We start from the raw sequence: 15061 nt of genomic DNA on the forward strand, positions 1-15061 counted from the left end.
CTGAAAATATCCTATTCTGAATTATCATTATATGACTCCTTTACAGTATAATAAGTTTACAACAGCATAATTCCATGGTCCCACTCATTTTCTGGGCTATTGTCACTTATTTTATTTTTACATATAGTAAAACACAGTGTGCATTATTTTTTTGCTCCTGATTGTCAATAATCTTATGAAGAATTTAAAGGAAGAAAGCATTTTACTTTACCCATCTTTCTTCCTGGCCATGTACTTTATTCTTTCTGGTAGAGCCCAGCCTGCTTTTTGTAATTATTTCTCTTTAGCCTGAAGAACCTCCTTTAACATTCCTTGTAGTGAGAGTTCCCTGGTGAAGAAGTCTCTCAGTTTTTGTGTTTTAGAAAAATATAATTATGTCACCTTAATTCCTGAATGATATTTTCACAGGGTATAGAAGTTGACAGTTTTGACACATATTTATTTTCAATTCATTACAACTGAAAAGCCTAAAATTCTACATCTGGAAGCCAGGGCTTGCCGCTGTACTCATTCTGACCTTACCATGTTGTCATCCTCTTCTCACTAGCACATGCATTTTACTATGGCCAAATTGATTTATTTCATTTCCCATCTACAGCCTGTGCCTTCTAGGTTCACTTATTTGCTCCTATTATTTACCCACAATTCCTTGCCTCTTCCAGCCAGTATCTATTAGTAATAACCAAATTCCCTTCTTTCTTCAAAGTTCAGTACAAATGCACCTAATGTAAGAAGTATTTCACATACAATGAACTTTCTGAACTCTTCTAACTCCCTGCACACTTTGTCTGACCCTACATAAAACACTCATTATTACAGAATATTTATTAATGTCACCATATTGTCTCCTCTAAACTTTGTTACAGTTGGTGGTAAACTCTATTATAAAGAGAGTTATGTTACAACCTCATTTGTCTTTCTATTTCCTTAATTTCTAACATGCTTATTCCATAAATAACATGAATTATTTCTTATTCAAAAATATCGCACAGAAGATGCAATTAGCATACTAGGTTATTGTTGACTAGAATAACTTTACTTATGCTGCTTCATGAATTTTAAACTACTGACAATTTCCTTTTACATACTACATTTTTGAACTTAAATTGAGACATTTCCTAAATTGACATGACCGATTTGTGGCATACCGCATGCTCATTTGCAGTGGACACTGTGCTGCTCGGATCCCTTTTAAAGAAAGGAGGACTTGTTCTCCAGTTTCTGGAAGACCCGGTGGCAGGCATCTCTCAAGCTAGCGACCCCTTTGAAGGACTATTTCAACCTCAGAGAGCCACTATCCCAAGACCACATTCTTGGGTAATCCTCATCCACAGTAATTAATTAACATGATCAACAAGCCCAGCCCCTTCTCCCCAACACACAATAGAATTCCATGAAAGGTTAACTGAGGCTTTTATTGAGATTGTTTCACACTTGGACTTTTTTCTCTGCCCATCTGCTCTTCCCTTCTACAGTTGTTGATTCTTGGAGAGTTTCCTGGTTTATCTCCTTTCCTCTAGTCTTTATCTCAGAGATTGTTTCCTGGGGGTATTCTCATGCTGCAGTGCAAGATTATGATCTAAAACAAATGCTAGATATTGAATTGTCTTCCCCTTACCAGACAATATATTTTAGAGTTCTTTCCTTCCTCCCCCCACTCCCGATCAATTAGTATATACAATAAAAATACAAAAAAAAGCAGACTATTATTTTAATAATAACTAAAAACAATTCATGTATTCTCAAAGTTACAATGCATTCTAAAGTCATAATTGCCTCATATTATCTATAGCTCACTCTTCTCATTAGCTCATATAGTTTGGGGCATAGTAAAGAGACAAAATGTGTAACTTAGTTTAATTTGTGAACATCTTAGAATAAACTCCTACAAATACTTAATGTAGGTACCTACGCATGGATCCAAAAATTGGCCTGAGCCAGCATTTGCCAAGCAGTCTGACATTATATAGTTTCAAGAAAGATAAATTGTAGGTATTTATATAACTGGTCATAAAGCCATTTTGTAAAACCTGTTCCCTTTTCACCTGCTGACTGCAGCAATATTTGATTATTGCTGGAACCAAGGAGAAATTGATCATACATTTTCACTAGAATAAAAATAAAAACAAATTCAAGAGAGATGAGGAAAAGCTTTTTTATACCATTTAATACCCATTCAAACTGCCTGAATCCTAGGTTTTAAATTGAATTTGAGCCTTTTCAGATTTATGTTCCTTTCAGGGATGGGGAAAAGACATTCTCAGTTTTAATAAGGAGAACAAAATAATGAGTGCACCAGCTTAGTATACACTAACCTTCAAGTATATTGGAAAAAATAAGTTTCTCATGAGAATCATGTAAATTTTCTTTTTGGCTATGCAATATTCAGTTTTATGTAAATGAAAGTTATGAAAGAAAAAGTGTACTATAAAATTCAGAGAATAGAGAAGAGATGGGACAGCACAAAAATCTTAAGTAATCGAACTGTAGTTAAGTCAGGGATGGATTACTGAGAACAAAAATCAGTAACAAACATAGTTTGTAACTCCAAACTATGGGAATAGAGAGAAGATCAGAATTAGTCACAGTAAAAGCATTCCCCAGAATGTGAATGAGTTTTGAATCAAGAGTGCAGAGGTGAGCAGTCCCAGGTACCAGGAAATAAAAGGAAAAAGGAGGCTATAACACTCAGTATGACAAGAGCTTTTCTGTTCAATGAATTCCCACAATGGTATAAAACCTTCTATCATTTTTTGGGAGCCTTTGTGAAGAACATAGTATGTTACTTCTTAAGTTAGTGTAATGTATAATTATACTACTCATAGAAACATGATTTTTAGTTGTAAAACTTCTTTCCTCAAACCTTGATCTATTTCTCTACAGTGAATGAAATTATATCTTGGATCATGTAAGTTTGCTAAATGACTATTCTGACCAACTAGGTGAATGTGGCAAAAATATTTTCTCAAAAATTCAACTTGGAGGTTGTGGTCATACTAATGAGTACCTAGATAAAAGTAGGGCTTTAGGTTGTAAAGTCTATTCTTAAAACTCAAGCTATAGAAATTATCTTTTTTTGATAGGACAAGACAGCCCCAAAGTATAATGGATTTAAATGGATTTGAACAAATTAAGGGAAAATAAAGAGAACAGGGGACCAACATTCATTCACTCATTCATTGGATCCTTTATTTTTTCTTTGATGTAGTATTATTTTATACTTCTCATCATGTACTTGTCTCAGTCTGTTCAGACTGGTGTAACAGAGCCCCAAAGACTAAGTGGTTTAAAACCACAGAAATTTATTTCTCATGGTTCTGGAGGCTGGTGTTCCAAGATCAGGGTACCATCATGGTCAAGTTCTGATCAGCCTCTTCCAGATCGCAGACTGCTATCTTATGGCTGTCTCAGGTGGCAGAGGTGAGGAAGTGAGCTCTCTGGACCCTCTTTATAGAGGCACTAATCCATTCATGAAGGTTCCACTCTCTGGACCTAACCATGTCCCAAAGGCCCCACTTCCAGATACCAAATACCATCATACATTGGGGAACAGGTTTCAACTTAGGAATTTGGGGGAGGATACAAACATTTGGCGTTCAATCTCTTGCAATGCTGAAAGATTTCTCAGTCAGTGGAAACACAGCCATAGGGACAAATATTTAAAATAATTTGGATGCACTTCAAAGTTAAGAAACAAAAACAAAAATAGATTGGAAAGTATACCCAAGTCTGCCCAGAGCATCAGGGAGGGGTTCAGAAAGAAGAGAGAGTTGGCATTAGGATTTTGCTGGGGCTAGGGGCTATCTAAAGAGATGCTGTAGGAAATTGGAACTTTCTGACCAAGATTCCTGCCTGGCCTTGATAGTGCCCATTGTATATATAATAAGAGCATGTTTGAAAATGTATGGGATGTTTACCAGCAGCAGCAGAGCTGCTGGTCAGTCATGGGACTGCCAGTCCAGGATAGGGGTGGAGAGGAAGCATCCATTCTCTCCTGCCCTCAGTTCCTGGTACATAGTTGGTCATGTGCCCGCCAGTCACCAGGGACCCACCTGCAGAGTTCCTCCTGGTGTGGGAAGGGGGCTGAATGCATGGGAGAGAGAGCTGATCAACTTTGGTTTGGTGCAAGGAGAGAGTGAGCCATGAGAGTAAACCCTTTCATTCCCAACTTCTGAGGCCTAGCGGCCTTCCTTCAGTCTCACCAAATTCATAAAGAACTTGCCCTAGGCGGAAACACCCTCCTCCCAGAACTACAGTTGCCTAAGTATTACTTGACCTTTGCTTCACATTCAGGACAGCCCCAAAATATAAACTTTCCTTATCTTCAAATGAAGCATAACTATTAGAAACCTGTGTGTAAGTTTGTATGTGTGTGTTACCAAGTGTACTTTTTGTTAACTGTAAGCATTTTAAGTACACCACATTTTAAACCCTTTTGATAGTTTTTTGGATTTTGTAATAGTGCTATAATGATTTATAAAATGGGAGAGAGCACGACTTTCACAATTCCTGTTATTCATCTTACAGAAATAGGTGTGGACATAATGCCAACATTGCTTTCTCTTGTGACTGGAAGTTCTTTGTTACAGTTCACTGTAGAGCAATTACCATTCTTATGTATATTCACTTGGCATGAATGTTCCTGACACCATCATTTTTACCCACACCCTCTCATTTCATTTCTGAACCTTCACTTCTATGACCTCCACCTTCTTAAGTATATTCCATAGAAATTGTTCAGACCCACTCAGCTCTACTCATGAGCTGAGTTTTAATATTAAAAATCTCCAATATTCATTTAACAAATTTGGATGATTACTATGGGCCAACCAATACTCAGGAACCTGTGAAAAATAGTGACAAAGATAGAAAAAAAAATCTCTCTATCCTCATAGAGGATATTTTTACTTATAATTTTATATTCATATAGAAATTGGTCATTAGATTGTTTTCTGGTAGTGCATTTCATAAAGAAAAAATTAATAAGAATAAGAAATAATGATCTTGCTGCTAGCCTTCACAACAGGCAAAGTTTCGAATAAGCATATGGAAATAACTTGTGTGACAAGGTTGTTAAGAACCCCAGAAACAAAAATATTTAGGAAAGATTTGTTTTCTCAAGTCAACTATCCAATTTCTTTGTAAAATTCTTCCCTCCAGGAGGAAATCATCTGTCAGGAACCCTAAAAAGTAACACAGATCCTAAAGCAATATTTCCATAGTTTTCATTTTTGGGAAATTCACTTGCAACATATGAACGTTTCTCCCAAGTTGGAGTTCTGCTTTCCCAGAGAGGTACTTAGACAGACGGTTGGCTTGGGTACTGGAACACTGAATAGTCAAGCTGGCTTTGAATTCTCATGGTGCCCACCAGCACATTTGTTTTCTCAGCGTCTATTTAGTGTAGCAGGAGATGTTATGATACCACTGAGAGTCAGGCTGCTCCCTGGCACTGCAGAATGTTTGCACTACTTCCTTAATCACTTCAGTTTGCATATGGCTGAGCGTTTACTGTGTGTGAAGAACCTATGACATATGAGTCATTTTATGGATATTTCATCATAGGCAGGAAAAGTTAATCATGATGCTTGTCCCATGTGCCCATCTCAAATCCATCAATCTCCCTCCAAAATATGAATATGGAATTTTCTGCAGCTGTTGTTGAAAGACTAAATTATCCTGCGCCCACATAACGGAGGTCTCTATTAACAAATATTCTATTAACTTTTTTTTTGTCAGACAACAAAACATTTTTTAATAATTATTTTTTGATTGCAAAATATAGTCTCCAGTAAAATTAATGCATGATGTTCACATCATGTCTCCTTTGAAAAATTCTGATTTTTTCCTTCCTGATTTCATGTTCATATTCAGAATACTAAACTTGTTTAGATTTTTTTTTTTAGCCTAAACTGTATTTTGCCTTTCTGGAATGGCTATCAATAAAATAAAGATTTACCTCATCTTACTTTTATAAAATGGTAAGTGGGTGGGATGGGAGGGAAAGTGAAAGTAATCAGGTGCTTTTGGAATTCTCTAAATTTTAATAACTTAAGAATAATTAAGATAATTAATTTTTCTACAGCATTTGAAAGTCTCTCTCTTTCTCTCTCTATATATACATATGTATACACACACACACATGCACACACATTTTTCAAGTTAAATAAATTCTTGCATTGTAATTGTCTACAAAACATTTTTTCCAGATATGCAGGTTTTAACGCTGTCATCAATCAGAGATTAGTGTAATACACTTTCTGGGATAAATTAAAAGCTCTGGGATTTCTTTCCTCTTCGTATATCACTATCTGTCACTGCAACAACCTGAAACCAGTAATCTCCTTTCCTTGCCTGAGGAATGAAAATTCCTCTATTTTTTAACCTCCAAGAAAATTATCTATACCTTCTGAAACTTTTAGAGACACCCTGGAACAATCCTGATTTAATTTTGTTAGTTAATAGATAGTCATATTTAAAGACCAAAACTGGACATCTTCCAGCAAACAGTACTGTTAGAGATTCGAATTCATTTTGGAATATTAGCTCCCAGGAGTTAAATCAATTCAGATGGCTGGGTTCATAGACTTCTACTGGACCTGCCAGGTAGATAGCAAGACAAAAAAGAACAATTATTTATACAAATGTTACATGTATTTTAGAGTGCTTTGGTCATTTTTTTGCTTATTTTCCATTTGTGTTGAGGATTTTACTGGAAATTTATTTAAGAATTTTGGAAAGCTTTTTACTCAAAAAAAAAAAATCATTGCTCTTATCCTTAAACTTCCAGAAAAAGTAGAGAGTACAGATGGTATTCCAAAACCCAAAACTGGCAAAGTTCTAAGAACTGCAAAACTCTACATTCTGCAATATGGTTGCCCCTAGCCGCATGTGGCTATTTAGATTTAAATTTGAATTAATTAAACTTAAGTAATTATAAATTCAGTTCTTCAATTACAGTAACCACAATTTAAAATCTCAAAAGCTGTGTGTGGTAATAACTCCCATATTAACATAGGTAAGATCATATCCATCATTGTAAGTCCTATTTGAGAGCATTGCCCTAGAAGTTCTGTGGTTTTCTAGGGAAACCTTGACAGAGGATCTCCCCTATAACTAAGGAAAAGGCTACTCCATGCACCAGACGAATCTGATATTCAACCAAACACTCTCCTGTAGAACACCGATATGGATAGAAACAAATCTTATGCCAAGAATGTCACCTCATTAAGAAAGAAGCAGCCTTTCTCAGATCATCAGAGAAACAGCCCTTTTAAGACATGAGAGACAGAAAGAGACTAGTTTGCCCTTCTGCCTCTATGAAAAGGACTTCATCATACTATTAACAATGATCACCAAGAAAAATCTTGATCTTTGAATTCATGTTTTCCAATTAAAAAGACATAATCATCATTCCTTTCTCATTGGACTTCCATGCTTTTGGAAGACCCTGAGCTAAATGGCCTTCGGAATCCTCCAGAAGCTGAAAACACTGGCAATCAGTGATCAGGAAACCCCTAACACTCCCCTCACCTTGACTAAACTTTAAACAGGCTTTTTTTCTGAAGCAAGGCTTCTGTACAAGGAGCATTTACTTTAGAAAACTTGTAACTGAAAATCCTTTCTCTGCCACTCTGAGATGTAATTTTAAAAAAGTTTTCTTGAACTGGGCACCATGTACTTTTTTGGATGTTGAAATAGCCCCTGATAGCTAGGAAACAAGTATTGAAAAATATCTATTAGTTGAGATGTAAATCTATTTAAAAGCTTCTTGCTGGTTTTACAATCTAGGTATTTCTCAAGAACCTGGGAGCTGTAGTTTTGAGCTCTTTGCTCCAAGTTGTAAAACTACTTCTCTGAAATGTAGTTTTATTAAAGATGAGGGTCCCCTATCTCCAAGCCTCTGTCGGGTGATCGCCTAAATTTGGTGGGCTCTTTGCTCCAAGTTGTAAAACTACTTCTTTCAATGAAGACAGGAGGGAGTTTACTTTTATTTTTGGGTAGAGCCAAACAGTAAGCAAAAATGGCTTAAGATCCCCCAAACTTAGCTCTTAAAAATGCTCCAGGCTTTCTCTCCATGAAGTTGGGTATCCAGACCTGGCCTGTGCTCTCTCTTGTTATTGGCAATAGTATTAGAATAAAATCAGTGTTTGTTTGCTCATCTTGTCTGGTGTAATTTCAAGAGAGGAGCGGGCCAGGGTCAAGGTAGACAAAGGCCCTGAACTGTTAGGCAGGAGGCCTTTATATCACATTCTGGCTGGGAGGAGTCTCTTTGGTTGACAAGGTGAAGTTATTTGGCAAGTGAGCAGGTCCTTTCCCATGAGGAGGTGTGTTTTGAGAAATTCTTAGTTCTGCCTACTGTGGCCATGTTGGGACCCTGATGGGGAGGGAGCTCTCTCCCTGTGAAGCCTTCTTGTCCTCACAGGGACCCCTACATGGGCAGTTGGGCAGATTTTTCATTGAACCTTATCTTCCCCTTTTGCAGCTGCTTTTGTCCATCTTCCTATCTAACATTCCCCCTCAAGCAGTTGGGACCCAGTGTTTTGGGCCCTGGGCTAATGACGGCTCTGACCTCTTCCTGCGGATGGAGAGACTGTGCCACACTGCTGGCTCTCTGTCAGTCAGGGTCTGGGGCTTATGACTGGTTTGGTTAAGTCTTGTGGGACCCAGGCTCTAGGATACCATGCCCAGATGAAGATTATGACCAATCCAGAGGACCCATATAGATAGAGGGTAAGGACGTCTGAACTGGTCGATACCCATCTGGAATCATTTATAGATGTAGAGTCTGAGGCCGGGAAGAGAGAAACTGAATAAAGAGGTTAAGGGGCATCCAGGGGCAAGGGCGATGACTAGTAAAACTAGAGGAAAGGCCAAGGGTTCTAGAAGGAAGGAAGTTAGCCATGATTTCCAGCTTGAGGATACTGTGCCTGAGGTTTGAATTCTATCTGTGGAGTTCAGGATCTGGTGGATGTCTTCCTGCACTTGGGCTGCCTGACTGATGTGGACATTGCACTCCTCCCTTAGATATAAGCAGGTTCCTCCCTCACTATCAGCGAGGAGGTCTCATGCTCCATGGTTTTTGAGAGCCACCCCAGCTACTGAGTCTAATTGGCTCTGAAGCCCTTTCAAGGCAGCAGCCATTCTCTGGAAATTCTCAGCTCTTTCCTGGGATAATCAGAATTGAATTCCTAGGGAAAAATGTCCAGTGGCTGCTTCCACAGTTCTCAGGAGAGCCGTAAGTCCTAGTGGGAGAATATGTCCCACCTGTTTGGTCAACGTTCATGATAAATGGATAAGGGACAGACATACTGGCCATAGCCAAGGACATGTCTATTAATATAAAACCCAAGAGCAGCATCCAATACACCCAGAAGGGAGCCTAAAACAGCTTCCATGTACACAACCCAGTATAGACCCAAAGAGGGGACAGGAGGGCAGTGAAAGGGGTAATGAACAGGGGAGTAAATGGCAGAGAGGTTGGCCTGCCAGTAAGTCCCAGGACAGTGCAGGCCCTTGAGGTGAGGGGTCTGGAGAAGGAAGTCAGAGCCAGTAGGTTGCCCCAGTGTCCATAAGGACATTTACTGTCCTACCTACTACATACATTAGTGTCCTTGGCTCCAGGCCAGGGATGGTGACCTCCTGTGGTGGGGCCGACTGGAGGGGCTGCAGCAGTCCTGGATGAGCAGTGGCAGGCCTGGGGCCGCCTCAGACACTCCACTCCCTTCAGTTCATGGGGCAGAGGGCATCCCAATGCTCTCTCTGCCTTTCCACATCTTGGGCAGGCAGTGACAGATGGCCTGTCCCTACAGGGACAGTCTGTGGCCCAATGTCCTGCTTGGCAGCTATTAGAGTCCCCTGTGAAGCCATCCTTGGGTGTACTTGAGGTGTACCAGTGGGCTGCCCTTGGCCTTACAAGGCTCCCATCATCAGGGCATGCCTAGCCCCTTCTGGTGTCTTGTCTCCTTCCTCCTTTCCTTCTCCTGAGCCCTAAAAATCTAAGGTTGCTGTGGTAAGCATGTCATCTGTCATGGCCTCTGAGTCCTGAACTACCTTTTGGAGTTTCCTCCTAATGTCTCTTGCTGACTGGGTCTGAAATCTAGCTTTCAGGCTGACGTTGCTTGCCCTTGAATGAGTGCAGGTCCAGATTGGCATGTTTAATGAGTGTCTCTTTGAGCCTTCCTAGAAAGGCAGCTGGGTTCTTAGTGGGCTTTGGGTCACAGAGAGACTTCTGTATTGCTGACGACCTTCTGCCTGCCAGCCCTAAGCCCAGCCTTTATGCAAATCAAATCCCTAAACCAACATTGGTCATAATTACCATAATCCCATCCAGGATCCATCTTGGGGATAGCTGGGTCTCTTTTGAGATAATTAGGATCTGTTAGGTGTAGGCCATTTGCAGATTTCTTTGCCTCTCAAGTCACTCTCTCTAGTTCTGGGTCTGAGAGTCTAGGTCAGGATGACCAGGCATCTCTCCAAGTCAGATCACAGGCAAGTGCTAAATATGGAAACTCTCTATATAACCATCAGGATGGTCGGTGTAGTGTCCCAGGCCTATTTTAAGTAGTTTAAGTTCAGTGGTGGTAACGGTTGCTGTCCCCCACTGTGGCAGCCCTCGAGATAAGGGACCTGGACTATGGGAAGATTAGGGAGCAGCAGGGTGGTTTGGCGCTGAAGACCCCAGGGGTTTGTAGTCTGGCGGAGGGGACCCAGGGTATGGGGGCAGAGCAGAACAAAGTAGAGGACTCTCTGAGGGTACTTACTGGCTTATTTGGACCTCTGCCTTCTGTAGAAGGCTTAGGTTCTAGGGTGTCATTCTCCCTTTCCCCATGGAGGGCCTTGTCTTGTGTAGACCAATACACTCCATAGAAGACTTAGGTTCTGGGGTGTTTCAGGGGAGGCCTAAGGGGAGTAGAGCCAGTGCTATTAGTTTGAATTTGCAGAGTAAATCTCCACTCTCCTGGAGGAGAAAGAAGGCCTGGATGTAGGGAACCTCCAGCCATTTTCCAGTTGCTCATGTCTATGTTTCTACCTAACAACAAGATAGGAAACAAATTGCAGGGCTATCCTTTCATGTCACAGTTTGTTGCTTTGCAAGTACAGTTTAACTGCACTCATAAAATCTTCTCTCTTACAGGTGTCAAATATTATTTCATTCTTATTGCCATAAATGATTGTTATATTCTTAATTTTGAATCCACATTCTGTCATCTCACAGTATTCTTTCTTCTACGGACATCAATTTTTCTCTAGATATCCAACAAGCCAGTTTATAATTATCCAATGCTATTATGGACAATCACATTAGCCCTTGATTTCTTATTTGACTAGCTGGAAAAGAAAGTGTCATTTAACAAATGCTTCCTGGTGTTTCTATATGTAAGAGTTCATTGTCAGACCAATTATAAAAGGAAAAAAACCCTCTGGAAAAGAACATCTGGATGATGGAATATGTGTTTTGTAGTCATGGTTTTGTCATCTTGTCTCCTGGCTTCAGTCTAGTATAAGGACGAATAGTCGCTTTTATTTTTTTCTGGTAAATGCCTATGTTGAGATTGGCTGATGAATCCCCCCAAGAGTTCTTAAAGTTATTACTGTGCAGCCATTATGAAATTAGATGATAACTTATCCTATAAGAGGAAAGACTAGCTTTAGTTCAACTAGAGAAAATGTTCATTGCAGAGCTTTTTGATCAGCAAATTCTCAACGATGTCCTGCAGCCTGGCTTTATTAGCTCTTGGTTAAAAAAAGACTAAGAAAGATAACAAATAACAAAAAAAATCAGAAGTAGCACTGCCAGCTGTTGCTTAACCCAGTGCTACCAACGAAGATGTGGCATTCTCCTGGTGAACACCATCATTTTCATAAACATCCAATGAGGAATCTCCATGAGTGTAAAGATAATTCCATTTTCATGTCCAAGAAAAAAGATAAAAAAAAAAACCACTCTATGTAACTTCAAATTTCACCAGATATCCTGCTTCCAGTGTGTACAAGTGACTTTTGCTATTACTGACAGCTTTAGCCTCTTTGCCCTTCTTGACTCCTAGAAAAACATTACCCAAACAAAAAATTACAGCCATTTTTGACAACACCCAATTCAAAATCTTTGATCTCATTTCAAATTGAATCCTATAATAACAAGTCACTTCTCTCTCCCTTTAATTGTGGTACCTCAACATTTCTCCGGTGTGGCATGTTACCTTACTTGCTACAGAAGACTTAATTAACTAACTTTTTGTCATCACAGTTGGCTTTTGGCTTTGACATGGGTCAGATACTGTTCTAGGCACAGGAATCTGAGGCTGAAATGTGAACTAACTTTTCCTAGGTCACACAACCAAGTTGGGTCAAAACAAAGATTCAAAAATAGGAGGTTTGCCTCAAAAGTCTGTGTTCTCAAATTTATGCCATGCTCAAATGATGTGATGTGAGAAGAAGCTATGTCAGTAGAGTTCTATTCAATCTGCCACTACTAAAATATAAAGCAAAATAGTTTGACATATTTAACTAAAAAATACCTGTACAAAACAGATCATCTAGTTTCTCCTATGTACCTTAGTTTAAAATAATCTAGAAATTTGTTTAAACATTTATGATTACATATCTTATTCATGAAATTATAATTCATTCTATTGCTTGGGGTCTAAATAAAATTGTAAATGTAAGGAAAATCAGTTGAACAAAAATATGGATATACTTTTCTTTCTAATCCTTTCTCTTTTATCTTCATAAGGGTATGTATGTTATTTATAGAATTTATACTGCAACAATACTAGGAGAACAGAGAAGGTGGAAAGAGAAATAAAAGATTGGCAAAAAGGAATCTGAGGGGTTCAAGTCAATTTTCTTTGGCTACACAGTTACTGCGGGCTTTCGAGAAATTTGTAGAACAACTGACAAGATCTATTTAATCTTTGTTTTCATTATGAATTTCTCATTCTGTTTCATTGCCTTACTGTTTATGAATTTTATTTCCAGCAACTCCTTATGATATTAAATAATTATATGCTAGAAAAAATATCTTCTCTCCATAGAAAACACAAAATGTACTGTATAATTCTTAGGGTCAAGGAGTTGATTACAGTCAAACGTAATTATGGATATGCTATGGAATGCATTTAAGTATTTTTTCTTTGAGCAAATTATGGCTTTTACTATATTTTCTGGCTCTACTGACAGGACAGTTAGTAATCTGAACTATCAAATCCGTTTGAAGATAATGGAGCTTAGTGATTCTTGTGTTGTGATTGCTTTTCTGAGACCCCTCCCCCTACTTGCCTTTTTCCTGTCTCTTATCCAGTACACTTAATCCTGTTTAAGTAGCAACATGTCAAACATGTCTGCTAATCAAGTGGCTGGCATCCCTGTGGAGATTTCTGCAGTTTTCACCACTGCATTTCACTGTGTAAGGATTTTTCCCAAATATTGACTTTTGGTTTTCAAGGTTACCGATGATGTGCTCTGGCACATTAATCATTCTAACCACCTTAACAAAGAAGCTCATTAAAAAGACAAATACATTTATCAAGCAAATCATCAAGCAGATTATATACTTCCCACCCATAATAGATTATGCCTAATAAACGACTTGGATATTTTATAATTAAACATTCAGAACACTTAATATGTTAATACTCAGATCCTTCATTAAGCAGTGGGGATGGACTGGGTTTTGCAGCATATAATTAATGTAACACAATTTAGTTGCAAGTATCTAAGTTAAAGATAGATATAGTACTTCTATCTTTGCAAACTAAATACAAACAAATACAAACTAAAGAATATTTTGATATGATATAACATCAAATAGAAAGACATTTGAAGTTCAAATTATTGGAATTCTGACTTTGGAGAATAGTGTGTTGGCACCTATTTCTAGTATGTAACAAAAACAGTTTCTGTATTCAAAGTAAAGCTTTAATTTGGTGATACACAGGTTACTAGTCCTTTGTCCTCCAACTGCACTGCAACTGGAGTGATTATTTCTTTTGTCAGCCAAATAATACTTTAAAAGCTTGGAAAAAAGCCTAAAGAGTCAGGTTTCTTTTAGGTTTCAATCTTATTTCCTGCTAAATCTGTCACCAACCTCATAAAAATCTGTTTTGTTTGGAGAAGTTTGCTTTTCTATCTCTGGGTCTTCAAATTAATGGACCATAGATAACTTTTAATTGCTGTCCCTAGGCAGAAAGGATCTCTCTTGAGCAATTTCATATTTCCTTATTTCTCTGTTTTTGTTTTCAAAGTAAGTGTACTGCTTTCTAGCAGAATGTTACTAAAATATGTACAAAATAGGTAACATACTCAGTTATCCTTAAAATACAGCTATCGAATCCCTCAATGCTGCTCACTGAATCCCAAATAACAGGCTACAGTTTTATTAAAATTATTGTGACTATTTATCAAGCCTTGCTGACTTCAGTAAGTGGTGTCAAAGCAAAAATTGTACCAGATAAAGTTAAACAAATAAGAAAGACTTTATTCAATACTATTGCAATAGGAGAGAGACCAGACCCTACATGGCCAAAATAAGGACAAGAGAGTGTTTATGAAGTAGGGAAGGAAAGAAAGTGTCATAGGCTATCTACGTTTCTTAATTGGCTTTACCCCAAAGTAAGCTTTTTTGTGTCTTCATGATAAGAAGTAGGGTAATAATTTAGAGCAAGGGGCCACCAAACTTAGGTTCCCAACCACCCCAAAGAAATGGTTAGATATGGGCTATATATCCTTCAATGACTATATTTAAAAGGGATGGCTTCTAGTTTCTTGAGAAAGACATTCTTGTGTTATATAACTGTAAAGAGCCTTTTAAAGATTTATAAACATCTCAAAGGAACAGAAAAAGGATTTATAATGACAAGTTTTCTAGGTAAATGTTCTCAGAAAAGAAAAACAAGGGTTTTAGGGTCAGGAAGAAGCAAGCCTGTCTTAGGTTTAGTCAAGCTGAGGGGAACATTAAGGCCCTCTTGGTTACTGAATAAGTGGTACTAATTACTCCCAACATACCTCCCAACATAGTTCACATTTTAGGGTCTGTTTCTTTTAAGCATACATTTGTTAT

Source organism: Manis javanica, chromosome 14 (genome assembly GCF_040802235.1).
Source record: "Manis javanica isolate MJ-LG chromosome 14, MJ_LKY, whole genome shotgun sequence".
NCBI classification, from domain to species: domain Eukaryota; kingdom Metazoa; phylum Chordata; class Mammalia; order Pholidota; family Manidae; genus Manis; species Manis javanica.